Source organism: Rhinatrema bivittatum, chromosome 2 (assembly GCF_901001135.1).
Source record: "Rhinatrema bivittatum chromosome 2, aRhiBiv1.1, whole genome shotgun sequence".
Classification (NCBI taxonomy): domain Eukaryota; kingdom Metazoa; phylum Chordata; class Amphibia; order Gymnophiona; family Rhinatrematidae; genus Rhinatrema; species Rhinatrema bivittatum.
This window is the reverse complement of record NC_042616.1, coordinates 247,599,696-247,627,362: the sequence shown is the minus strand read 5'-3', so window position 1 is coordinate 247,627,362 and position 27,667 is coordinate 247,599,696. Positions and strand designations below refer to the sequence as shown.

Sequence of the window (27,667 nt, the reverse complement as noted above, 5' to 3'; positions counted from 1 at the left end):
TTGTCGAGTCTTTTCTCATTCATTTCAATTTAAAGATTGAGAAATTATATCTCAGTTCCTCTAACATTCTGGTTTGGTATTCTGATCCCATCCCTTCCACTTTATCTCTATGGGAATCTTTTGCTCATATTACTATTACGGAAGTTGATCATATCATTGCTAACTTAAATGATGTTATGTGTCCTTCTTGCAGCTGTCCAACAGCATTATTTAAAGTGACCACAGATACTTTATCGCCCACTCTTACTCATCCTGTCAATTTTTCCCTCGAGGAAAGTTCAATTCCTGACTGACTCAAAAAAGCTGCAGTCCGTCCTCTTTTTTGAAATATTGCAACCTAGTAGGTTTGAATCCTAATAACTGTAGGCCCATCTCTTCCTTGCTCTTTCTAGCTAAAGTACTTGAGAATGCGAATTTAAAGCAATTAACCGATCACCTAGAGCAGCATGAACTTTTGTATCCACATCAATTCGGCTTTAGGCGAGCCATGAATACTGAATCCTCTTTACTGTCTCTCAATGATACATTTAGACAAGGAATTCCTCTCATCTGTGCTTTTCAACATCTACTTGGCTCCGATTTGTAAAATTCTCTAATCTCTCCAATTGTTACTTGGCAAAACACTGAAGAACATTTTAATATTTATTTTTCTACTATCAAAACTTGGTTATATCATAACAAACTTTCCTTAAATATGTCTAAAACTGAATTTCTTACTGTTCATAGTCCTTATACCAGTCTCTCTGATAATACCATCCATTTAGACACTGTCATTTCCCATAAAAAATCATGTTAAAAGTCTTGGAGTATTGTTATACTCTGCATCAGTGGTTCTCAACCTTTTTTCTGTCAGGACACACCTGATAGATCCCACATGCATGACACACTGAACACATGACAGTCACAAGGCTAACCCCACCCCTCAGTAATGGGTATAAAGCAGAACTAGAACTTTCCCTGTACAACTCACCATGCAAAAAAGATATTCTAGTGTTATCTCAATAACAGAAACTCTAACTCCCTCCGCTACCAGGCGCAATACCTACTTATAAAAAGACAGCAGTTCATTACCAGTGCATGTCCTATTGAGAAAACACAATAAATATGATGAGGTATTTTACTAACCTGCATGCTAGTTAAATACCTCACCTCGGTCATGCACACAAGATCGACCTTCACCAAGGTACAGAAAGACAAATATGGAGACAGAAACTAGAATGGAAATGCAAAAAGGCCACTCTGCATGCAGTTCAAAACTAGAGAAATGGAACCAGAAATATAGCACCTAACATAGTACCAGGATCTGCAATAATGCTCACAAACTAATCTGCACAAAGTTACACCTGCATTATGGCATGCACTCAAATAGAACACCCCTACCTATAAAAAGGCAACACTACAAATATTAAACCAGGCCCTATACATCAATACACCTCCAATTAGGAAAACAGAAAAAACCAAGCTGTTACAGACTCCCACACAGAAATAACTGTAAAACTATATGAATAAATGTTTCAAAACAGCTGAAGAACAGAACAATATCTAATGATTAAAAACTCTTAAAAATTATTAAAAATTCTTCAAACACCAATAAAATATTTTAAAACAGCAGACACATCACATAATACCCAATAATTAAAATGGTAATCAGTCAAGAAAAATGAGCTTAAAAAGCCATCTTTACTTACCCTCTCCAGCAGTTCTCCTACTCCTTTCCCTTGGAGGCCACACCAGAAGCAGCAGTAGTTGCTGAAGCTGTCCTCATGGTCCTATTCCTTAGGGACCACAATCAGTCTCTTCTCTCTCTCACACACATACATCACACCGTCAGGACCAGTTTCTATCTCTCACACACCAATCATCTCCCCGACCAGTCTCTCTCTCTCTCACACACACACATTCACAAACACACACATACCAGTCATCTCCCTTATCAGTCTTTCTCATTACATCACCTCTCTGACCAGACTCTCTCAATCACACAATGCTCTTTCTCTTTTACTTACACACAGGCTTTGAATCATTTACATGCTCTCTCTATTTCACTTACATACAAGCTCTCAGTCACACACATGTTCTCTCTATCTCACTTACAAACAGGCTCAATCACACACATGCCCCCTCTCTCTTACAGCTACAGCCAGCCAGAAACATGCTCCATTTCTCTTTCACGCACACGCACACACACACACACACACACACACACCACACACACAGATGCACCCTCCTTCACTCACATTGATATACACAAGCACTCTCCCTATCTCATATACACATCACACACACACACACACACAAGGACGCTCCCTGTCTCACATACACACCACACCACGCACACAAGCACCCTCCCTGTCTCGCATATACACCACACCATGCACACAAGCACCCTCCCTGTCTTGCATACACAGCACACATACACAAACATACTGGCCCCCCAGCTGAACGGCTCATCTTCGGCCCCACCAACCTGGACTCGGGTGGCGGCGGCCAGCATCTCCAATCTTCGGCCTTGCCGGCCTGGTCTCTGGCAGCAGCCATCAGCGCCGGCCTTCATTTCTTCGGCCCACCGTTTGAGAATCACTGCTCTTTACGCCCTCATATTAAATCAATTGTCAAAAAGGGATTTTTCAAACTACTTGTTTTAGTTGGCCTTAAAATGTTGCATTTCTTAGAATTTCGCACTATAGTACAAGTAACCATCTTTCCAATTGTTGACTACAGTAATGGTCTCCTATTAGCCTTCCTTTCTCCATGCTACAACCTTTACAAATGCTCATAAACTCTGCCACCCATGTAATCGCTGGCTTAAAGCAATATGATCATATTACCCTTGTTCTAATTGATTTACATTGGCTCTCAATCAATGAATGGATTAAGTACAAATCCTGCATGAAAATTTTCAAACTAATCAACAGCCATTCTTATCCATGGTCTAATACCATACTATAAATATATCAGCCATCCAGAAGTCTGTGTTCCTTACAAAGAGGATGCTTAAATATTCCATCACCAAAAGTAGCACACCTGCACATTACTAGAGAATGCGCCTTTTCAGTTGCAGGCCTAGCTCTTTGGAACTCCCTTTCCATTGAGTTGCAATTATGTGAGTCCTTATAAACATTCAGAGGCCTTTTAAAAACTTTTCTATTTGTTAGAATCACTTGATATTTTTTTTTTTTACTTGTATGTATGTATTTTATTTTTCTTTTTGTTTTGAATTATTTAATGCAGAAAGCTTATTTTAATGTTCTTTTTTTTATTGTATGCTTCTATGTATGTTTTATTGTACATCGTTTAGACCTATTGTAGTGTTAAGTGATTACAGGAATTACATCTCCCAGCACATCCAATGCTTCCGATTTTTCTAAATTTAATTTTAAACTAGAGAAAATACCAAATTGCCTTTGCAGTTGCATCATAAAGTTTAAGGGTTCGTTTGGAGAGGTAAGGAATACTAATATATCGTCTGCAAATGCAGCTACTTTGAAAGTCTGTCCTCCCGTTTTAAAACCTCAAATCTTTTTGCTTGTTTCAATTCTTCTCGGTAAGAGATGAATGGACAAAATATATAATAGAGGAGACAATGGGCAGCCTTGTCTTGTTCACCTTTGTAAGGAAAATTCTTGGGATAATTGGTTATTTGCTATAATAGCAGATTTGGGGTCTTATATATAAATAGATATGGAGGGGTAGATTTACAAAAAATGTGCGTTCGCGTACTTTTGTTGGCGCACCAGTCGCAAACAAAAGTACGCTGGATTTTAGTAGATACGCGCGTAGCCGCTAAAATCCAGGATCGGCACGCGCAAGGCTGCTGATTTTGTGCAGCCGGTGCGCGCCGAGCCGCGCAGGCTGCCTCCGTTCCCTCCAAGGGAACTCCCTCCAAGGGAACTCGCTTTCGCCCTCCCCTCACCTTCCCCTCCCTTCCTCTATCTAACCCACCCCCCCGGCCCTATCTAAACCCCCCCCCTACCTTTGTCCGGGGATTTATGCCTCCCGGAGGGAGAAGTAAATCCCCGCGTGCCAGCGGGCCGCTAGCGCGCCGAGATGCGACCCGGGGGCGGTTCCGGAGGGCGTGGCCACGCCCCCGGCCCGCCCCGGGCTGAAACCACACCCCCGGGCCCGCCCCCGAAACGCCGCGTCGATCGGCCCCGCCCCTGACACGCCCCCAACAAAAAACCCTGGGACTTACGCAAGTCCCGGGGCTCTGCACGCGCCGGCAGGCCTATGGAAAATAGGCGCGCCGGCGCGCAAGGCCCTGCTCGCGTAAATCCGGGCGGATTTACGCGAGCAGGGCTTTTAAAATCCGCCCCATACTGCAAAATTGCTCCATGAAACCCATAGCTTTGTTAAGACAGAAAATAGATAGCCCCAAGATACTCAATCGAAAGCTTTATCAGAGTCAAATCTCACTACTAAAGAAGGAATTCTTAATTCTACCAAGTTTCCATAGCAGTAACCAGTTTATTAATATGTGTTTCCGCCGTTTTTACCTTAAAGCCAACATGATTTAGCGAGATGAGATTTGGGAGAAGGAGCCTGTCCACTAATATCTTTGCGTATAATTTTAAATCATAATTTAATAAATAATTCAGCGTATACAAAACCAGATTAGTGGAATCTTTGCCTGGCTTTGCTAATACTGTTATGTGTGCCTTGGTAAACTCTACCGGAAAACTTTCCTTATCTAATGTGTCCATATAGAATTTCCCTAGTGGAGAGAGCTATAGGAGAATGTAAGGGGACTTTGGAAGCCTCGTCGGCTTCTCACTCCCTGCATCTGGTGAGAGCCAGTGTGAGAATTTAACAAGCCCCTAGATTCCAATGGGAAGAAAGAGGAAGAGCAAATTGGTTACATCTTCACTGGCCTCTTTGACAACCTGAGGCCCAATTGGATGTGAATGTTCGACGTCCATCTCAATTGCCCACTGAAGATCCGAGTCTGGACAACCTTTCGGGATCTCCTTATGTCTGGGCGACAACCCACTGCCACCCTAACTGCAAGGTCTATCTACATATTATTACCTGAATCCTTGGACCTGGATACAGTGGTGCACACATTCAGTACTCAGCTGACTGAGATGCCTTTTATTGGGGTCTACCGAAGGGATCAATCAGTCTACTAAAGTTCCTGTATCCAGATCATCATCAGTCCCTCTTCCAGCAGTCTTTCTCCCCCGCCCCTGTGGAAGTTATAGGAGGTTTAGCAGAACCGGAGAATGTTACATTATTGGATGTTTGGAGGTTAATTGCTAAGTTAGATCATAACACCTCCCAGTCAGTTTCTCAGCTTTGTAATTTTCTTCAGAAATGAGACTCAAGATGGAGGACTTTTGAGATTAAACTTTATAATTTGGAAGATGCTTTGGCAGGAGTAACCCATCAAGAGGTTACACTTCAGACTACATTTGCATCTCAGTATAGTTAATATATCCATAAACAACTGTAAATATTAGAGAATAATCAGGAATTTGAGATTTCTAAATTTTCCTGAGACAAGGTGACTATCTGCCCGAGAATTGTTTTTGAAATATATTGAGAATTTGCATATTTCTAAAATACTTGCCTTATCAAGGATTTATTATTTAACAAGGAAAAGATTATTACAGAGAGGAAGAGGGTGGACTACATAGTTCGGTTTTGGATAGTCCTGGGCTGACTAATTTTTTCAAGATCATATATCCGTTACAGCTACCTTAATTGTGTCCTTTTCCTCTAAATGTGATAAAGACCTGATCTTTAAGAATTCTTTTTTTAGAAAGATTTCCTTTTCTGTGGTCAAAAGGTTCAGGTTTTTTTCTGATGTATCCCAGGCAACGCAGGCCCATAGGAAAACAATTTCTTTCCCACTAGCAAAAGGTATTAAGATATAGGTGCTACTTTATTTTCTTACATACTCTTGCAAGTGTTTAGTTTCTTTTCAAAATAATAATTTTGTAATTTTTGATCCTTTCCTCCTAGAGCATTTTCTTTTTGATAAGACTAGAGGAAGCAGGTGTATCCGTATTAAGATGTGATAAGTGGGTTTAAAAGTAAATGAAAATTTCCCCAAGCTTCTCTGCTAGATATTCTCCCCTCTAAGTGGGCTTGTTATGATTTACCATTGTATTTCCTTTTTATTACCTGCATTGATGTTTTGGTAATTTTCATATATCTTGAATTATTTCAGTTGTTGCAGATGATTTAATGAATAAAGATTAAATAAACATAGAAATGACAGTAGAAGAAGACCAACGGCCCATCCAGTCTGCTCAGCAAGCCCCCATACTCTTTTTTTTTTCTCTTACTTATCTGTCATTCTTGGCCCTTAGTTACCCGTTGGTTCCGCTTCCCCTCCCCCCTCCATTAATGCAGAGAGAAGTGCCGGAACTGCATCCAAGCGAAACATCCAGCTCAATTAGCCAGGGATAGCAACTGCCGCAACAAGCAAGCCACACCCACGCCTGTCTACCCTGACTATGCAATTCAGTCCTTGTTGGTTGTTGTCTGTATATAGATCGACCCTTCTTCACTCCCCCCCTGCCATCGAAGCAGAGAGCTACGCTGGACATGCATTGAAAGTGAAGTATCTGACTTTCTCCCCTGCCGATGAAGCAGAGAGCTGTGCTGGATATGCATAAAGTATCAGTCTTTCTCCCTTGCCGTTGAAGCAGAGAGCTACGCTGGACATGCATTGAAAGTGAAGTATCAGGCCTACTCGGTTTGGAGTAGTATCTGCCGCAACAAGCAAGCTACTCCCTGCTTCTTTGTGAATGGAAATCCTTTTTTTTTTCCCCCACATTACCTCTTGCCGTTGAAGCTTAGAGCATTGTTGGAGTCGCATTAAGTGTGTATGTTTATTGAATAAGGGTATTATCTCCAGTAGTAGCCGTCATTCCCGCGAGCAACCCACTCTTCATACACATCCTCTAGACTTTATGGATCTACAGTGTTTATCCCACGCCCCTTTGAAGTCCTTCACAGTTCTGGTCTTCACCACTTCCTCCGGAAGGGCATTCCAGGCATCCACCACCCTCTCTGTGAAGAAAGACTTCCTGATATTGGTTCTGAATCTTCCTCCCTGGAATTTTAAATCGTGACCCCTGATTCTGCTGATTTTTTTTCTGACAGAAAAGGTTTGTCGTTATCTTTGGATCATTAAAACCTTTCAAGTATCTGAAAGTCTGTATCATATCACCTCTGCTCCTCCTTTCCTCCAGGGTGTACATATTTAGATTCTTCAATCTCTCCTCGTAAGACATTCGATGAAGACCCTCCACCTTTTTGGTCACCCTTCTCTGGACTGCCTCCATCCTGTCTTTGTCCCTTCGTAGATACAGTCTCCAGAACTGAGCACAGTACTCCAGGTGAGGCCTCACCAAGGACCTGTACAAGGGGATAATCACTTCCCTTTTCTTACTTGATATTCCTGTCTCTATGCAGCCCAGCATTCTTCTGGCTTTAGCTATCACCTTGTCACATTGTTTCGCTGACTTCAGATCATTAGACACTATCACCCCTAGGTCTCTCTCCTGCTCCGTGGACATCAGCCCTTCACCACCCATCGAATACAGTTCTTTCGGATTTCCACACCCGATATGCATGACTTTGCACTTCTTGGCATTGAATCTCAGCAGCCATATCTTCGACCACTCTTCCAGCTTCCTTAAATCCCGTTTTATTCTCTCCACTCCTTCTGACGTGTCCACTCTGTTGCAGATCTTAGTGTCATCCGCAAACAGACAAACCTTACCTTCTACCTCGTCTGCTATGTCGCTCACATAGATATTGGTTCGGTCCCAACACCAATTCTTGTGGCACTCCACTTAACACCGCTCTCTCTTCAGAGCAAGTTCCATTTACCATCACACATTGTCATCTGTCCGTAAACCAGTTTGCAATCCAGGCCACCACCTCGGCACTCACTCCTAAGCTTCTCATTTTATTCACCAGCCTCCTGTGCGGGACTGTATCAAAAGCCTTGCTGAAATCCAAGTAGATGACATTGTGCGCTCTTCCTTGATTCAATTCCCTTCCTTGATCCAATTCCCTAGTCACCCAGTCGAAAAAGTCAATCAGATTTGTCTGACAGGATCTTCTCCTGGTGAATCCATGCTGCCTCTGGTCCAGCAATTCTTCAGATTGTAGATAGTTCCCTATTCTCTCTTTCAACATCGACTCCATCACTTTACCCACCGCTGAGGTGAGGCTAACCAGCCTTTAGTTTCCAGCCTCCTCTCTGCTTCCACTCTTGTGAAGTGGGACCACCACCGCTCTTCCCTAGTGTTTGGGGGATTAAACCTACTAGTATTTTATAATAGTCTGCATTCAGACCATTTGGACCTGGGTCCTTGTGGCTTTTACTAGTTCTAGTTACATTTATAATTTCTTGCATTTTGATTGGTCTGTTTAATTTAGCTAATTGTTCATCCATTACATAAGAAGACCCTTAAAGTTGTTCTCCTAGATTTTTCCTCTTCCTTTATCTTCAGCGTACAGATTTTTATAAAATTTCCTCAGATTGGCACAGATATCTGCTCTCTTATTTGACATTTGACCATGCTCATCTTTCAGTTTTTCTATGTACAGTATATTTCCCCCTTTGCTATTCTCACCAGATTTGCCAGAGGTTTTTCAGTCTTATTTCCAAATCTGAACAATTTGTGCAATGTGTACAGTAATGCGATTTTTGGGTCTTTGATGAAAGCAGGTGTTTATTTGCGATGCTTTGCCTGCCAGTTTTCCTTTAGTCACTTTTAAAATATTCATATATAGCATCTTATTTTTTATGTTGATGTTAGAAATTATCTTCCCTGTGATGACTGCCTTGCTGGCTTCCCAGTAAAAGGTGGGGTTTCTGCATGTACTGAGTTCTTATTTATGAAATTTTTCCATTTTGTCGATAAGTGTTCCTGGAATTCTTTATAGAAAAATAGAAATGACGGCAGAAAAGGACAAAATGGTCCATCCAGTCTGCCCAGGAAGCTTATGGTAGCATCTGCCACGCCATACAGGTCACCTCCATAATAGTAGCATTACTGTGCCATACAGGTCACCTCCATAATAGTAGCATTACCGTGCCATACAGGTCACCCCCATACTTAGTTTCCCAAACCTTCAAAGTCAGGGTCCTTGTTGGTTGCTGTCTGAGTCCAATTCCCCATTACCTCTTGCCAATGAAGCAGAGAGCAATGTTAGCATAAAGTATCAGGCTTATTGGTTAAGGGTAGTAACAGCCGCTTCAGCAAGTTACCACCATGCACTCTTTTGTTTATTTCCATCCTTTAGCCTTTAGGGATCCACAGTGTTTATCTCATGCCCCTTTGAAATCTTTCACCATTTTTGTCTTCACCACTTCCTCCGGAAGGGCATTCCAGGCATCCACCACCCTCTCCATGAAAAAATATTTCCTGACATTGATTCTGAGTTTTCTTCCCTGGATACCATGTCTAGCAAGGTCATTGGTCCCCAGTTGGATGATAATATTGATATTGGAGTCTCTACTTTCTTCTGTAATTGTGTTGATTATCTGGTTGCATTTCTACTAGCTGAGCATCCTGGAAGGCATTTAACTGTTGTGTCCCCATCAAAATTATTACCCAAATTGGTTCATCTGATGACTGAGTCTCCCAGCAGAAGACTTTTCCTTTTATGACCTTTGATAATATTTAAGGGTTTCTGGATATACAGGGTGACTACATCCCTTTCAGATTTCACCTCATTTTCTATTCCTGGAGCTTCCATTATTCAATGCAGAAAATGTATTATGTAAGAGGAGCGGTAGGGAGAGTGGGTGTCTTTTCTTCACCAGCCTTATTCTGCCAGAGCTCACTGTAATCCATTTGTTCCTGGGTTTCTGAATCCTGGATGTCTGACTTCTCTGTGGGAGTGGGGTTGGATATTCAAGATGCTGCATAGTTAGGGAAATTGGGTGTCGTATAGTCACATGTTTTGTTCTACCAGAGCTCACTGTGAATCGTTTATCTATGGGTTTCTGAATTCTCTGATGGAGCTGGGGGAGATAGTCTGGTTGGTGCCCAGGAGAGTAGGTTTTCTGATTTTTGAGCAATTCCTCTTTCAGATGTGACAACTGCTTTTTCATTATAGAAAGCTGAAAGTGAATTGGACATCTCTTAAGTCTTCAAAAGTCAGGTCTTGGGACATAAGTACTACAATTATTACACTGAATTAAAGACATTATGCTAATGTGACTAATTTGCAAGTTGTTAAACTGGTGCTTAATTCTAATCACTTAAGTTAAGTCTTTGGATCAACTATTTAAGAAGAAATCACCCTAGGGGTGGGTGGGTGAGGCTAAAAAGCTAGGAAATCTCCACATTCTAGGTTGCTCCCTATTTTCTCTCATAATAAAATCAATCCAGATCATAGATTGGTCAGATATTTCAGCAGGTCCAATTTTAGGAAACATACTATCTGAAATTAAAATTTAGTCTATTCTAGAGAGAGAAATATGCACTCTAGATACATGTGTGTAATCTCAAATATTTGGATTGAGTCCTCCAGATAGCTAATACATGTAAAGCCGAGCACAGAAAGCTTATCCCCTTATTTTTACCCAGTTTTTTAGCGTTAGATGTGATGGATCTATCCATAAAGGTATCATGTACACAGTTGTAATCCCCTGTCATTATCATAAGTCCTTGTATGATTGATAACAGGGGGCTCACAAGCTCCAAAAAGAAAGAGTGAATGTATTCATTGGGGCCATATAGATTACAAATCGTGATTTCCCTGCCATTAATTTTGCCTGTAATTATTACATATCTTCCTTTGGAGTCTGTTATAGGTGCTGAAATTTTGTTTGTTTATGGATTAGTATTGCTACCCCAGCTTCTTGCCCTACTGCAGGAGAAAAATAACTTTGTTCCACCTAATCCCATGCTAGTTTTGAACTTTCTACTATAGTAAAGTACATTTTTTGTATGCAAGCAGTGGAGGCCTTATCTTTGTAGTGCCTGAAAGATTTTCTTCCTTTTTATAGGAAATCCTAGTCCTGCCACATTCCAAGAGATGCACCTGATTTTTTGAGACATCCCTTTCCAGGTGGATAAGAGAAGTGCCATATCCAGTTCCTTAGGTTGGCAGTCCCCCATCCTAGACCATCAATCAGCTCCACTCTCCCTATTGTATTCCATTGGTGTATTAGATTTCATATGATACCCACAGTATGCAAGTGTACTGTGTTAAGGAACATTAATCCTCCTAACATAACATAAGATATGCCATACTGGGTCATACCAAGGGTCCATCAAGCTTAGTATCCTATTTGCAACAGTAGCCAATCCAAGTTGCAAGTACCCAAACATTAAATAAATCTCAAGCTACTATTGCTTATTAATTAATAGCAGTTTATGGATTTTTCCTCTAGGAACTTATCAAAATCTTTTTTAAACTCAGTTATACTAACTGCTGTAACCACATCCTCTGGCAATGAATTCAAGAGTTTATGCGCGGCGGGCAAAAGAATTTTCTTCAATTTGTTTTAAATGAGCTACTTACTAACTTCATGGAGTGCCCCCTAGTCCTTCTATTATCTGAGAGAGTAAATAACCAATTTATATTAACGTGTTCAAGTCCTTTCATGATTTTGTAGATGTTTGTCATATCCCCCCTCAGTTGTCTCTTCTCCAAACTGAACAGCCCTAACTTCCTTAGCCTTTCCTCATAGGGCAGCCATTCCATGTCTCTTGCCCCTACCTCCCCAATATTTCCCCACCATTACCCTGTATTCCCTTTGTCTTCCCATAATTCCCCCTCCCCCTCCCTCTCTCTCTATCCTCTTTCTTAATTCCCTTTCTTTCCCCAACCTTTAACCATCATCCAAAATTCTATTCGCTCAAGTAGAGCAGAGATCTGTTTAATGTGTTCGGGTGCCACCCATTTGCAAGAGCTAAAATTAAAGAATATGTTCCACAAATTCTTAATAAATAAAACAACAATTATAACTCTAGTTCAAAAGTTACTGTTGCATATAACTCTTAAGTCAGTGGTCTATTAGACTCTGTTGTGAACCACAATGTCTGGCCTCCAAGATTAGGACCATTATTTGAACGTTAACCAGATAATCCTAAAAAACAGAGAGATAAAGCTTTTCCTTTAACTGTGATGTTTTTTAATACCACTTAACTATTTCCAGGGAAGTCCAAAAACCTCTATTTTGTGCTTTTTTCTATCACCATCGGTCACCCTAGATGAAAGCTGCTTTCCCAGCTCCATCTTCTTAGTTGAGCTTGAAGTTTGCTGGATTCGTTAGTTGTTGCTGTGCCTGAAGAAACTTTAAGTAGGGTTGCATGACAATTGGATCACCCATAGCTCTGTGACTGACTTCACAGCAATTAATATTCTGTACCCATTCAAATATATTCCTATATGTGAAGGCCAAGAAATCTTCTTGTGTTTCTTGTTATCCTAGGGTAAAGCTCAATTTTGATATTCGATCACCAGTTTAAATTTGATCTTGTCTTAACTTGTTTATGGTAGCAGGGTGGACACTTTCCTGTATTCCTTGGGTTACTCCCTCTTAAACTCTCCTCCTGCCACCTGCCTCCATTTATCCCCACCAGTTGCAGTAGAATATCAAATCCTCATTTACATTAGAGCTTTCTCCCAAGTTCCAACCACCTGGGATAATATCACCGCTGTTGCAGCTATCCCATTCTAATCGGCTGTTTCACTTATGTCTCCCCTGAGAGCAAATTTGTGGCTTAAATAGAACACAAACATATTTTTGCATTTGTGTGTTCTTCCTTTCGAAACATCCGTCTCCATCTTAACCTTTTTTGTGTTTTTGTGTTTCTGCCAGAATGCTTTAGCCGCATCTGGCAATTCAGACAAATGCATTTTTCCCTTGATCCATATCTGTAATTTTGCAAGGAAGAGCATCAAAAAGCATATGTTTTTTCTTTAATTAAGTTTGCTCAAATTTGAGAATATGCCCGGCACTGCATGGAAACAGAGTTTGAAAAATCTTGGAATACGGGTATTTTAGGATTTTTATAGTTAAGTTCCTTTCGTTTCCTGGCTGCTATGTAATCTCTGATCTTTGGGCAAAGTTTAGGAAACATGCTATAAAAACTCTCGGCCTCACACCACCCATTGTTTTGAGGTCTACCCTGTGTGCACATTCGATGGCAAGCTTTCTTTTGATGCTTAGCAATTCTAACATGTTGGATTAGTTATATTTTTGTACTCCACTTAGCACTGCATTATTATAGGTGGACAATAAATATTTTTATGAACGAATAAATAAATAAAAAATGCTTGTGGTAGCCAAGGTTCTAAAATACTCACAAGTTCATCATCAGGGATGCTGTCTCGAAAGCCGACAAATCTCATATTCTCAGAGCGGTTTGCACTAAAACAAATAAATGTAGATAAATATAAAGTCCACCAGAAAAAACACACATATAGCTACAATAAACTGAAATATGTAGACATATACATGATTCTCTTGCACTCCTCCCCCACCTTTCCGTGTATTGCTCTTTCACTCCTCCATCACATGATCCTATATCACTCTTCCCACCCTCCATATGATCCTCTTCACTCCACCTTCGTGATACTCTCACTCCTCCTTTCCCCCCCTCCCCAACATGATCCTCCTTCACTTGGTCCTTCTCCACCCTACTTATGTGTTCCTCTCTCTCTCATCTCCCTTCCCACCGGCCAACAGGTGGACATTGACACTTCTTACCTGTGGTTGCTGCCTCAGTCTGACGTTTGATCATGCAGGATCCTGTCATCTCACGGGATCCTCTGGCACCGCATAGTCAAACTTCATATTGAAATCTGCCAATGAGGGAGGCAGATGCAGCACAAAGTGCCGTTCTCCTCTTGCTGGCAGGAGATTGTGCTGGGTTTGCCACTGCTGTGGCATATCAAGGACTAAACGTGGTACACTAGCTGAGAAGCCCTGCTGTGGGAGAGTTTTATTTGATCTGCTTGGGACAGCAGGCTAGTACAGCAAAACTGTTATCTGCTCATAGCAATGAATGTATACTGTGCATATCTCTCTGTCTGGCTACCATGGCTTGATAATATTTTTCTCTAGTTGTTTTAAATAGTGTCTGCTCTGTGCTCATTTCTTTCTCAGTAATGTTAACAAAGTGCAAACCTGCAAAGCTTCAGTTTAATTTTAATGTCGCCACTCCTGGCCAAACAGACAGCGTGGTAGAAGGAGAAAACATGATGCTCACGATTTTGATCCTTCACAGAGATTGGTCTGGTGAAGCAAATGTCAGCTCTGTAGCCAGTGACCAAACTGGACTTTGTTTTACAAACTGCGCAAAAGAAGTTCCTGCAAAATATTTTTTTATAATATCCAGACTGTTGAAAAGCCATTTTCTGTAGGGAGCCCTTGTCTTTCCTTCTCGCTTTCTTAAATACAACGGAGGGTTAAACAAAGATGAAGCTGTACACGCTGAGAGAGAGGTGAAAAACGCACTGTATTGGTCCCATAGTTTAACTTTAGTGGTAGAACCGCGCCACAAAAAACATGGCTTTGAGTTTCTTCTCTGGGTGACTGCTGGTATTCAGGCACTTTACAGAATTGGTTTCCTGCTGGTATGCTTGGATCATTCAAGGTGGCAATGGGTATGTGCCATGATTAACAGCTGCCTGTGAAACATTAAAGGACTTTAGTTGTGCAGGAGGCTTCTCCTCCAGCCCCTGGACTGCAGAGAGGCACTGAATTGCCTGGCTTTAGTCATCCTGGATTGGAGAAAAAGATGGATAGAATTAAAACAACAGGTAGGTAAAAACAGGCAAACGTGAGGAGGCATGCTCTGTTTGCCGTGGTTCTCAACTTGGTTTATTTCATGGCACGCTTTTGTGTTTGTTAATGCCTGAAGCGCACTGAAACAAATTTTGCATCATCCCTTCTCCATCACTAGCACTCCCCTGCGTGATTCTGTCTCTCGCCCCCTCTCGCGCGATTTTCACAACTGCCCTCCCGACGAGATCCTTTTTCAGCTGCCCCCTCCCTTGACTTGTGCGTTCCCCTCTTTCACACCCCTCATGTCACCTTCTGCTCTGCATAATTTTTTCCCATTTTGCAGCTTCTCTACACGTGACCCACTTTCACCTGCCGCCCCGTCTTGCCCTCCCTCCCCTCACTCATGAGGTCCCTCTCTTTCCAACGCACACACACACAGGAGTATTTTTAGCGCTTGAGCTGTAACAAGATAACAAGGGAAACTCAGCATGGTGAGCTACGAGCCTGTCCGCTTAAGTGTTTAAGGAGGGAAAATTGAATATGAAGGGGGGGTGCAGTAAGCTGAAGAAACATTTTCACATGTCAGGACCATCCTCCCAGCATGCAGTACTGGTGTTCCATACGGGCTGTCAGGAACGTAGCAAGGGATTTTGGAGCACAGGACAAACTGTCAGCTTGTTGACTCCCTTTGTGGAAATCTTACCATACCCTGGCAGCACTAACTCCTAGGACTCTCAAATAGCTTCACCCCTACCTGTGTAAATATTACAGGAGGTGTCAGAACACCAATACACACCTCCTGTTGGGAAAACAGAACCCAAAAGACTGCTAGAGATTCCTACACGGAAACTGCACGCTAGATGCAGAATACCTCACGCACAGTCGGACCCTCACCAACTACGCAATAAGTGACCACAAATTAGAAACAGAAATGTGCAGTCTCTTCTTCCCAGCTTCCTCTCTTTTGGTCTCCCGCCAGGGCCCCCTTTTTCACCCATTCCCTAATGCTCCTCTGCCCCTTCTCCCAATGCCACTTCTCTCCCCTATTCATAGCGCTCCTTCTCTTCCTTTTTCCTCCCAGAATCCCTTCCCCCTCCTCCCACTGGCCCCCATTTCTCCATTCTCTTTCCATTGCCTTGCTCATCCCATCCTCCAGCTTTTCTTCTCTCTCCCACTCCTGGCAGCCCCGCCCCCCCCTCTTCTCAATGAATCGATCTCTCAATCACTCCCCACCCCCCACCAGAAGAAATTCAGTTTCTCAGTGCACCACGTTTCTCTCAGTCCCTCCTTCACTGCCCAGTGTTCCTTCTTTCCCTTCAGCTCACACCCCTCTCACCCCTCCGCCCTGAAAAGTTCCATCCCTCAGCTTCATCCCATTTTCAGCTCCAGGTCCATTTCTCCCCTTGTAATCAACTCAGCCCAATGCTTCTTGAAGCAACCCAAGCCAGAAGAAGCCTCTCCTCTCTCCTTCCCCTTTCTCTCTCTCCCCCCTCCCCCCCCCCCCCCCCCCCGCCATTTCCCTCTCTTCAGCTTCACAACAAATTTTCCTGAGCTTGCCACACTAACAGCATCTTCTGTCGGGCAGGAACGTGCAGCAGCGTGAAGGTCTGAGCCAGGGCTCACAACGGTTGCAGCTTCTCCTCAGGTACAGAGCTCCCCCTGCTTCCTCCCACCTTCCCCCAGTGCAGTTTTTCATGCCCCCTCACCACACCCCACCCCTGCCCCTGGAAGCTAAGAGCTGGTTCGATGTGTCGGTCGGACCCTTTCCTGCCAGCCAGCAAAGTGAAGAGAAGCCTGCATGTGCTGTTTCTGCCAGCTGTCTCCACAGGCATTTTTTTTAAATTCAGCTAGCTTTCCTAATCTCAGTGTCCCATTAGTTATCCTTTTTCCTCCAGGTTTCTGATATGCTTATTATGTCTCTATTTTCATGTCATTGCCACATAATTAACTCTACAATCTAAGTTTTTCGACTTCTGGTATTTGCATATAGATATCTAAATGTATTCTTTTCATTTCTAGTGTACATGTTTAGACTTATAGATCCAAACATGTACACCCTAGAGGAAAAGCGAGATAAGGGAGATAGGATAGTGACATTTAAATATCTCAAAGGTTTCCATGCACAGGAGGTGAGCCTTTTTCAATAGAAAGGAGTCTCTAGAATGAGGGGTCATGGTATGAGGTTGAAAGGGAGTAGACTAAGGAATAATCTTAGGAAATATTTCTTTAGAGAGAGGGAACAGCCTCCCAGTGGAAGTGGTGGAGATAAAAACAGTATCTGAATTCAAGAAAACATGGAATAAATATAGGGAATGTCTGAGGGAATGATGGTAAATTATCATGCTAAATTAATTGTGCGGATGGGACATACAGTCTCTTTCTGCCATCATGATTTTATGTTTCTATCCTGCTTATTATTAGCAGTTAATACAGGTAATTTGGAATCACTCATATCAGCCTGCTCTTCATTTAAATTCATCTGAGCTACCTCGGCTTTTTTTTCACATCTTCTCTAACAGGATGCTTTAATTTTCTTTTTTATTAACAGTGTTGTAATTCCCATATGGTCCTTACTGTATTCAAGATCCAAAGAAGCTGTTATTGTTAGTAAAGCTCAGTGCATCATATTTAAGGTCAAGAGAAGCACTGACTAATAATTTCAAACAGCATTGCCACTCTACATATTTGCTGCATTTCCTGTCAATTGTCTGGAAGCCTTTAAATTTTGCAAATAAATCAGCTCCAGTTAAATTCACATACAGGCCGATATTGTACAGTGCGCTCCGGTGGAGTGCACTGTTAGCCCGCGTTTAGATTTGCGTTTTCGAAGCACTAGCTTTACCCCTTATACAGTAAGGGGTAATAGCGCGTCGAAAATGCGCGTCCAACCCCCCCCCCCAAAACTAATAGTGCCCGCAACATGCAAATGCATATTGATGACCCTATTAGTTATTCCCGTGCGATACAGAAAGTAATAGCCTGCCAAAAGGCTGGCATTAATTTCTGCTGGCACCGGGAAAGTGTACAGAAAAGCAGAAAAAACTGCTTTTCTGTACGCCCTCCGACTTAAAATCATAGCGAAATTAAGTCGGAGGCCTCAAAATTTAAAAAAAATCAAAAATTAAAAAAAAAATGTTTAAATCAGCCGGCAGTCTGCTGGTCGGAAGATGGACGCTAAATTATGCCGGCGTCCGTTTTCCGAACCCGTAGCTGTCAGCGGGCTCGAGAACCGATGCTGGCAAAATTGAGTGTCGACTGTCAAACCCCTGACAGCCGCCGCTCCTGTCAAAAAGGAGGCGCTAGGGACGCGCTAGTGTCCCTAGCTCCTCTTTTTACCACGGGCCCTCATTTGCATGCGGGCCGATAGTAAATCGCGCGCACAGGAGAGTGGCCTGTGCGCATGTTGGGAGAGCGGGTGCTCACCGGCTCTCCCGCACTTTTTCCTGTATTGGCCCGATAGGTAGCAGTTCTTCTCAGTCCCCAGCACAGATTCCCCAACAGACACAAAGCCACAAATCACATCATCATCATGTGCACATGATGTACATCAATTTTTCTGACCACACCCATATTACTTAGGACTTGCTGTAACACTCTGGAATTTTTTGATTGCCTTCTTTTCCTGGACGAATAAAATATTGAGCCTCCATAATGGCTGACCCTCATTAAGATTGCCACTTTTAGGTCAATGCACATATTCTCACACCTTCTATAACACAAAAATGTATTCCCATTCACAATCTTGTATTCTTCTGTCTTCCTCGCCATATATTCTATTAAAGCTATAGATTGGCAAAACTCGCTGTTTCATATTTAAAGTTAAATGATGCTTTGACATCAGGGATGGTGCAAGGATAATAGGTACACTAGCAAAACCTCTTACAACCTCCCCCCCCCCCACCCATGACACTCTCCACACACAAAAATTATTTATTCATAATAGATTTTACATGAAAAAGGCCATTAAATATCTAATCTTCTAAAGTAAAAATATCCTGGCGAATTTTAAAAGGGCCCGGCCATGTGCGTTAGTGACAATATGCGCATAATTACCCGGCCCTGGAAAGGGGGCGGGGCGGGACAGAAGCCGGCCGGGACAGCGCTCATTAGCCACTGTCCCGGGGAAGCCCACGCTGGCAGTTGGCCGGTGCGCGTAAATTACTTCAGCTCGGGAGCTGAAGAAAATTGAAAAACAAAGAATAAAAAACCAAAAAGGTAGGGTTTAGGGGGAGGAGAGGAGAGGGAAAGAGGGGAGGGGTATAGGTGGGGGGGGGGGAGGGTAGGGAAGTTCCCTCTCAGTCCAATTGGAGCGGACTGGGAAGGAATGGGGAAAGGCCCGATTTTGTCTCCGCGCGTTTTTACAAAATTAGTACCCCCTGCGCGCGCCGCCTGCACATGCGCGCGGCCCATGGATGTTATAACCGCGCATGTTATAAAATCGGCGCGTCCATGTGTGTGTGCACCTTTTAAAATCTACCCCATCACTTACAACAACATGTATATTATGTTCACATGAGCTGCTGTGCTGCCAAACTGAAAACCCTGAAAAAAAGCAAAAAAGACACATGGAACCCATATGATATTAGACCTAGTGTAATGCGTTTTGGGTGTGGGTTTGCCTCAGAAAGCCATGATTAAACTAAGTTACAGTTACAATATAGTAAACTTCCCATACCAAAACAGTATTAGCTGCCAGCATTCAGACAGATTCAAGATAAGATTTTCGTCCATTGGCATAAATTACAGAATCAAGCTAGACAGCTGAATCTGTGCTTTATTAACTTTTCCAAGTCACTTCAGTTTACTCCTTCGGATCCTCTAATAAGTATTTTATTGATGTTTTGTCTATAGCAATTGATGCTGTTCCAAATTTAAACAAGGTGTATTATATGCCTTATAGGAAGAAACGTGCTCAGTCTGGGAATGGTGTTCCAGTGTCTGAGGGAGGACTTAATCTGACTGAGGTAGGAATCTCTGAGGCTGAGGAATCAAATTGGGCTATTTTGTTGGCTTCTTTTGTATTTTAGGATACTTTGGATCTTGTCTTTTGTTCTTATTTTCAGAAAGCATCAGATAAATTCATGGGGCAGCATGTATGGGTATTTCCTGATGATGTAAGATCAACTCAGGAGAGAAGAAAGTTATTTTTGGCTATGCCCCAAGAGACTAGAGATCTTGCACTTTTCTTCTTATTTGATACCCGTGCAAGTGTTTAGTTACAGTTCATATGCAAAAATATTTTTTTTTCTCCCAGAGCAGTTGAGAAATTTCTTAGATGTTAAGAAGCTTTGTGATCCTGTACCAATTAGGGGTGGTAATAGCATTGAATCTGGTTGAGAGTTTGTAATTATCTGGATCTGACTTAATGCTTTTTTTTTCTTGTTTTTCTTTTTTCTTGGTTTGGTGTGGTCTCCTTTGAAAATCCTTTTTTTCTCCTTTCCTGCAACATTTATTGGTGGGCTATATTGTTGAGATTTCTTGTTTTTTCTTATTATTATGTTATATGTATAGGTTTCTTTGAAATCCCAATATTTCTGTAACAAGGATATTCTTGTATAACTTGAAATTATAAATAACATGAAGAAGTCACTGCAAGTGGCATTGGTATTATAGAAATGTTTATCATGCTCCTGTGTGGCTGGAAATGGAGAGATGTTGTGCTTGGAGGTGGACCCTTGTCCTGGAGCAGTGGAGAACGGCTCCCTGGGAGGGACCAGAAAGCACCTGCCCCCAGGGGGCGGAGCACAGGAGGAGACAGGCTAGGATCAGCTTCACCACTGGAAGCCCGCGGTGGAGCCCGTAGGGACCCGGGCCTTGCAGGGTCTCCCGGAGGTAACAGAGAAGCATGCCCATGAACAACAAGGGAGCACGGTTGGACTCTAGGCTGTAGGTCTGGTGGAGCAAGGAAGACCAGAACAACTTAGGCGATGACAAGGCAAGGAACAGAGCCAGAATCAGAGACGTGGTCAATGGCAGCCGAGGTCAGAATCTGAGGATCAGTCTGAGGAGTAGTCAACGAGGCAGGGGTCAGGTTCCGGAGGTCAGACGAGGTCACAAGGCAGGCAGAGGTCAAGATCCAGGCGTTGGACAGATTGATCAAGGAGCAGGCCGCGGTCAGTACCAGAGAGACAGTCCGAGGGTACTACCTGGGAAGACAGGACAGACAGACGCTGGAACAGAAGGACGCTGGAACAAGGTTGGAACAAGACTGTGAACGCGGAGGCAAACTAGTACACATGCAGTGCCAACCCAAATGCTAAGGCAAGGAAGTGCAGGCAGGGACTTCCTTATAATGAACATTGAATCAGGGGGCGCTGTGGACCTAGGACCCGCCCCTGGCCCTACAGGAGGCTGTGTGGTCCACGCGCGCGTAGCCAACGCCACTGTAGATGCCAAGCTCCGGTGTGAGGCCTGGTGCGCAGTGGAAGGCCCGGCGACTGCCGTGGGACGCTGAGGCCTGGAGGAGCTGGGGAGGCCGACCCGTGACCTGCAGAGGAGCTAGCAAGGTGAAGCCTGTGCGCGGACGGGGTGCGTAACAATAGAAGCAAAGGGGTATGTGTCTGATAGAACGTAGAAATTTCCTGTTTGTCCAAAAATGGTAAATTGCTGGAATATCTGTGAGTAAAATAGAATAGTTTCTTCCAAAATAATCAAGCTCATTTAAATACCCCTATACTCTTCTGGAAAACTGCAAAGGCAGTTTTGAGAGGGGAAATAATAGTTTATAGCATTAAAAGGAAGAAGGATATGAATAAACAGCTATTTAGGTTGAAAAGGCAACTGAAGAGAGATAAACGAGATTTGACACTAAATTTGAGTGCCACAAATAAAATGAAATTTGTGGTCACACAAGTAGCTTTAAATGATTTAATACATCGGCGTGCAAAGAAAAGTCTTCCTTACTATAAATTACAATTATACATATTTGGTAACTTTTATAAGCAATTATATTCGAATGAAAAATGCCTACTAACTTCGTGTGACAACTTTTTCTGAGGTATTGCATTGCCAAAATTATCTCAAAAATAGCTGTGTAAATTAAATGCCCTTCTAACAAAACAGGAGATACGGATGGAAATACTGAAAGCAAATATATATAAAGCACCAGGCCCGGATGGATTTAGTTTAGAATTTTATAAAATTTTTATAGATGAAATAGATACACTTTCTACATTCTATGTATTTATTGCTAGTGGAGCTGGGATTTTTTTCCTTATGGGACAAACAAGGCAACCATAATAGTTATTATTAAACCAGGGAGAGATTACCAAAATCCTACCACTCTATTTCCTTATTAAATTTTGACATTAAACTGTTAGCAAAGAGTTTGGCGGATAGCCTTGCCCAAATTTTGCCAACATTGATTTGGCATAGTCAAATACGCTTTGTTAGGCTGTGATACCCAATTATGAATATTGGAGTCACCATGATAGCTATGGAAAAGTCTGCAAATCTAAATGTGGAATGAGGGTATCCTTTTCATATATTGGAAAAAAAATTGACTGCAGGGATATTTTCTTAAACTATTCCAACTGCTGTATGAAAGTCCAAAAGTTGCTTAATGAATGGGGGGCATTATCTGATGAATTCACTCTACACAGAGATACTAGACAAGGCTGGTCCTTCTCTTATTTCTTTTATCTTTAGAACCTCTCTTAAGGAAAGTCCAGATGGAAAAAGTTAGAGGATATGAAATTGGGTGACTCTCAATTTAAAAGCGCAGTTTTTGCAGATATTTTAGTTTTTCTCACTAATCTTCAGAACTCCCTAAGCCATTTGATGAGAATAGTTTCTGAATTTGGGGATTTCTTGGGATTTAAGTTAAATTGGGACAAGTCTGAAGCTATGGTTATTCCAAGAAGAACTAAAGAGTTGTGATGAGAGGATTGCCCTCTAAAAGGAGAAGATATTACTTTCAAATATTTGGGAATAGAGCTGCTTGATGAAACAAAAAGTCTTTATAGAAGCAATGTGTCGGCTCTTATTGAAATTTCCAAGGTTAAAATGCAACAGTGACGCTCTTTATCAATTTTTATAGCTGGAAGAATTAATTTATATAAGTTGATTTTATTCCCAAAATGGCTCTGTCCTTCAACGGCTTCCCTTCCTTCGCTTATAAAAAGATCTTAAGATTTTGGACAAATATATTTTCCAAATTTCTGTCAAGGGGTGCAAAGCCTAGAATCCATGAAAACGATATTCCAAACAGAACTTAGCTGGATAAGTAACTTATCCGGCTAACAGGGTCATTTATCATTTTGCGTTAGGGTCCTAACGCTCGAGATAACTCCGTAAAGTGTGTGTTAAATAGCGTGTTGCTCGTTAGTATGCAGATGTGACATTTGCTATGAAAGTGGGAGGAGTCCGTAGCAATGAGGGTTTTAATGCCAGGTGGATGAGAGAGAGAGAGAGCACGAGTGCCTCTGTAGAGAAAAATATGTCACTGCTACTTATACCACTGAAAGAGGTTTCATTTTAACTCGAGTTGGGGGGGGGGGGGGGCAGTTTTACATCCACAGTAGGAGGTACGAATAGCAAAGCTGACATCACTGAAGATTTTCTGCTGTTTGAATCGATGAAAGGTACAAGAGGAATTGATTTGTGCAATGCACTCTCTACCTAGCAATACTGGAAGTGTGAGCTACCAGCAGTTGCTGTTCTATGCTTCCAACTTTTCTATGACAGCAGCGATGAAAGCTGCCAGCATTGTGCTATGAGAACCGTGATGTAGGCAGAAGAGGATTATCTGAAGGAACGGGGTGGGTGGAAAGGTTGGATTTGGGATGAGGTGGGGAGAGGGGGGTTAGAGAGGAAGGCACATTACCTTCAGCATTTGCTGAATCTAGGAGGGTGCCCACTGGACCCCTATATAATTACTTTTTAAGCGGTTTTGGAAGAGGGTGTTGGGTGCTCAGCAGAGCAGGACCTGTTTTGAAAATATTGATTGGGGCTTGGGGAATCTGGCTGCAGGCCTACATTTCAATTGTTTTGTTTTTTTTGTTTAAACACTATGCCACCTAACAGGTTATATTCTACTGAAGCTAGTCAGTTAAATCTAAAGTTAAAAACAGAGAAACATGAAGGTAGAAAAAGACCATATGGCCCATCCAGTCTGTCCAATTCATTTAGCCTTATAATTCTCATCATTTCCTTAGAGATCCCCTTTATTTATCCCATGCTTTCTTGAATTCAGATATTGTTTTTGTCTCCACTACTTCCATTGGGAGGCTGCTTCACACATCCACCACCCTCTCTGTAAAGAAATATTTCCCGATTCTATCTCCTTTCAACCTCATTTCATGTCCCCTCGTTCTAGAGCCTCCTTTCCATTCAAAAAGGTTCCCCTCCTGAGCATGAAAATTTGAGATATTTGTTTGTGTCTATCATATCAACCTATCTCGCCTTTCCTCTAGGGCAGAGCTTTCCAAACTGTGTGTCGCGACATGTTAGTGCGTCGCCTGCATTGTGAAGGTATGTCGCCCGGTCCACATAGCAGCAGGGCCGGCGGAAGCAGGTAACTACAGCAGGAAGGTCGGCGGGGCCGTGGTGGAGCTTACCCTCACCACGGCCCGAAGAAAAGGGTCACATTCACTCCTCCTCCTTCCTGCCTGCGCAGCCCCGGAAGAAAAACGTTGCTGGAGCCACGTGGACAGGAAGGAGGAGGAGCATCTGCCGTGTACAGGAGAAGAGCAGCGTTAATGGGCCCCGCAAGCATATCTCACGTTGCGGTGGCCCGAGAAGAGGAGGAAACCCGGTAGTAGGCCACTGTGAGAATGAGAACCTGATTGTGTGTTTGAGGGAAGAAGACAGATGGAGAGAAAAGAAATAGAAAAAAAACATACCCTGTAAAAGGAAATGGCAAAAAAATAAGAAAGGGAAGGTGGAAAAAAAAAGCCTGTGACCAACCGATTAGAAAACTAAGATCAGACAGCAAAGGTAAAAAAAATTACTTTTTAGTGATTGGCATATGTTATCTTTGGGACTGTGCAAGAGTAGCACTTTCTCTATGCCGATCTCGCAATGTACGAGATCAGCATGGAGGAAGTGGAAGCCCGCAAATATTTAATACCACGGGGCCTGCACAGAGGAGGCAGCAGAACGGGCTTCAGTGCCAGTAGCAGCAATCAGCACCTCCCCAAATATCTACATGGCAGCAGTGAAAGCAGTAGCAGAGGAATGAGAGAGGCTCCGAGGTTGCTGGCAAAAGAAAGAGAGGGGGGTCTGCCTTCAGTGTGTGAAAGTGTATGAATAGGAGTCTGCCTGAGGCTGTATCTGTGTTTGAGAACAATTGGGTGTCTTCCTGGGTCTGTCTGGGTGAGAATAGGTGCCTGCCTGTGTGTGGTGTATGTGTGTGAGAATGAATTGGTGCCTGCCTGGGGAGTGGGGAGGGAGCGGTGTGAGAATGACTGGGAGCTGCCTGGGGGTCAGTGTGGGTGTAACCTTATGTAATCCACAAACATTTATGTATATATTTAAGGAAACATACATAAATTGTCGAAATACATTTTGTTTGTTTAACCTTTAACCTCTGGTTTGCTAGTAGACTGAATTAGTGTGTCAAGAAATTGTTTGTCTAAAACGTGTGTCCCCAACATGAAAAGTTTGGAAAGCTCTGCTCTAGGGTATATATGTTTAGATCTTTGTCTATCTCCATATGCTTTAGAAAGCAGATCACTGACCATTTTAGTAACCACCCTCTGGACTGACTTCATCCTGTTTATTAGGGATGTGAATCATTTTTTGACGATTTAAAAAAATCGTCAGATATTTTTTAAATCGTCAGAAATCATTAGAGTCGCGATACAATAGAAATTCCCCCGATTTATTGTGAAAAATCGTAAATCAGGGGAGGGGGGAGGCCGGGAAAACCGGCACACCAAAACAACCCCTAAACCCACCCAACCCTTTAAAACAAATCCCCCACCCTCCCGAACCCCCCCAAAATGTTTTAAATTACCTGGTGGTCCAGTGGGGGGGGTCCCGGCGTGATGGCCCGATTAAAAGAAAACCCACTCCGACCCTTTAAAATTACCCCCTTAGCCTCCCCCACTCTCCCAACCCCCCCAAAAAACTTTTTATACATACCTGGTGGTCCAGGGGGGCCGCGGGAGCGTTCTCCCGTTCCCAGGCCATCAGCTGCGCTAAAAAAAATGGCGCCGATGGCCCTTTGCCCTTACCATGTGACAGGGCAAAGGTAGCGCCGGCACCATTTTGAATATTTTATAAATACTGCCTGAGTGCAGGAGATCGTTCCCGGACCCCCGCTGGACCCCCAGGGACCTTTGGCCAGCTTGGGGGGCCTCCTGACCCCCACAAGACTTGCCAAAAGTCCAGCGGGGGTCCGGGAGCGACCTCCTGCACTCGGGCCGTATTACCAGTATTCAAAATGGCGCCGGCGCTACCTTTGCCCTCACTAAGTCACAGGGGCAGGCGTTACTTTCTGTATTTCGGGTGACTAACTAATAGGCTTATCAACATGCATTTGCATGTGATGAGCGCTATTAGTTTTGGGGGGGGGGGGGGGTGGTTGGCCGCACGTTTTCCCACGCACTATTACACCTTACAGTATAAGGGGTAATAATAGCGCGTCTAAAACACACAGCCAAACGGGCTGAACAGTGCGCTCAGCCGAGCGCACCGTTTTGTATCGGCCTGAAAAAGATTAGTTGTCCTTAGATATCTCCTTTTAGTTTTTACCACTGTCCTACTTCCCCTAGATTTTCCCATCCAGCTAACGACTCCTTGAGGTACTCCCCATTTTGAGAAAGATTTCCTGAAGTCTAGGACCCTTGCCTTAGAATGAACCTTCATCTCTGGCTAACTTTAGCCGGATAACTTTAAACTTAACTGGCGATATTCAAAAGATGGCTGGTTAGGTTTAAAGTTTACCTGGCTAAAGGAATCCTATTGGTGCTGTTCCAGCTGGCTCCCGCCCCTCCAGCGCTCCCCCGGCTCACCTCTTTTTACAAACCCGGCTCTTCCACGTGTACTGGGAGATAGCGCATGGCCGGGCCGCTTTCGGCATGTGCTCGGCATGTGTGCGGCCAGGCCATGCGCATAGCTCCCGGTATTAGCACGCACCGGGGAATTAAAATTAGGCTGCTAATCTCCTAACTATCCATGTCTGGCTAACTTCACTAGTGAAGATGGGCAAAGGGTCCTGTGGGTTTGAACTTAGTCACTTGCAACAATGCTAAGAACCCCTTGAGGCCCTTGTTGTTAACCGGATGGATTTTATGCCAACCGTCAGTCTGTGCAGTACAGCTAAGTATTATCTTGTGACTAGGATAGCTAGCTAATTTGAGCTGAATCTCATAATGAATATTAGATACGTTTTCCATAAAGAAATATGCAAAATAAGAGCAGCTGAAACTGAACAACGATTTAATAATAGCAAAGGTTTGTTTAGGTACATTCAGCTACTAATATTCCTATTTGTTATTTCTAAAGTGCTACTGGACATATACAGCATTGTATGGATGCACACAAGAGACAGTCCCTACTGAAAGGAGTTTACAGACTGCATAGAGTAACGCATCTCCTTAGCAGCATTCTAGCAGTTTATGGAGTGCCAACTGGTGCTATCAACATGTGTAATCTGCCAATGGTAAACAAATCGAAACCTTGAAAAGACGCTGGGTAATGAAAAAGTTTGGATTATATCGACCCCCAGTTTTTGGTGCAGAGTTGTACATCTGAAGAAAAGGGGCAGGGTGGACAGATGTGGTTTGTGGCCTTAAAGGTTATGCAATGTAACCTCCTTTTCGGTTCATTGAACAAAAGGTATCATAGCATTGGATCTGTGAGCATCCTCGCTCTGTAATGCAATAGTAGCAGTGGGATCTGGATGCCTCCTCAGGAAAGATGCCTTCATTCCCATACCTATATCTCCCGACCCCTACCATTACCCTCGCCATCACCAAAGTATAAAAACAGATCTGTAGAACTGGTGTA

The 27,667-nt window shown here is 43.0% G+C and overlaps 1 protein-coding gene and 1 long non-coding RNA gene across 2 annotated transcripts in view; one reads left to right on the top strand and one right to left on the bottom strand.

Annotated features, from left to right (window-relative positions):
* Positions 1–27,667, top strand: part of ANO10 (anoctamin 10) — a 536,131-nt gene that overhangs the window by 211,518 nt on the left and 296,946 nt on the right. The gene's annotated exons all lie outside the window — the stretch shown is intronic.
* Positions 1–27,667, bottom strand: part of LOC115084465 — a 40,105-nt gene that overhangs the window by 12,308 nt on the left and 130 nt on the right. The window contains exons 2-3 of the long non-coding RNA XR_003854567.1: positions 13,694–14,709; positions 13,291–13,354 (exon numbers count right to left, since the gene is read on the bottom strand). This is a non-coding gene — a long non-coding RNA (uncharacterized LOC115084465). The remainder of the gene's footprint in view (positions 1–13,290; positions 13,355–13,693; positions 14,710–27,667) is intronic.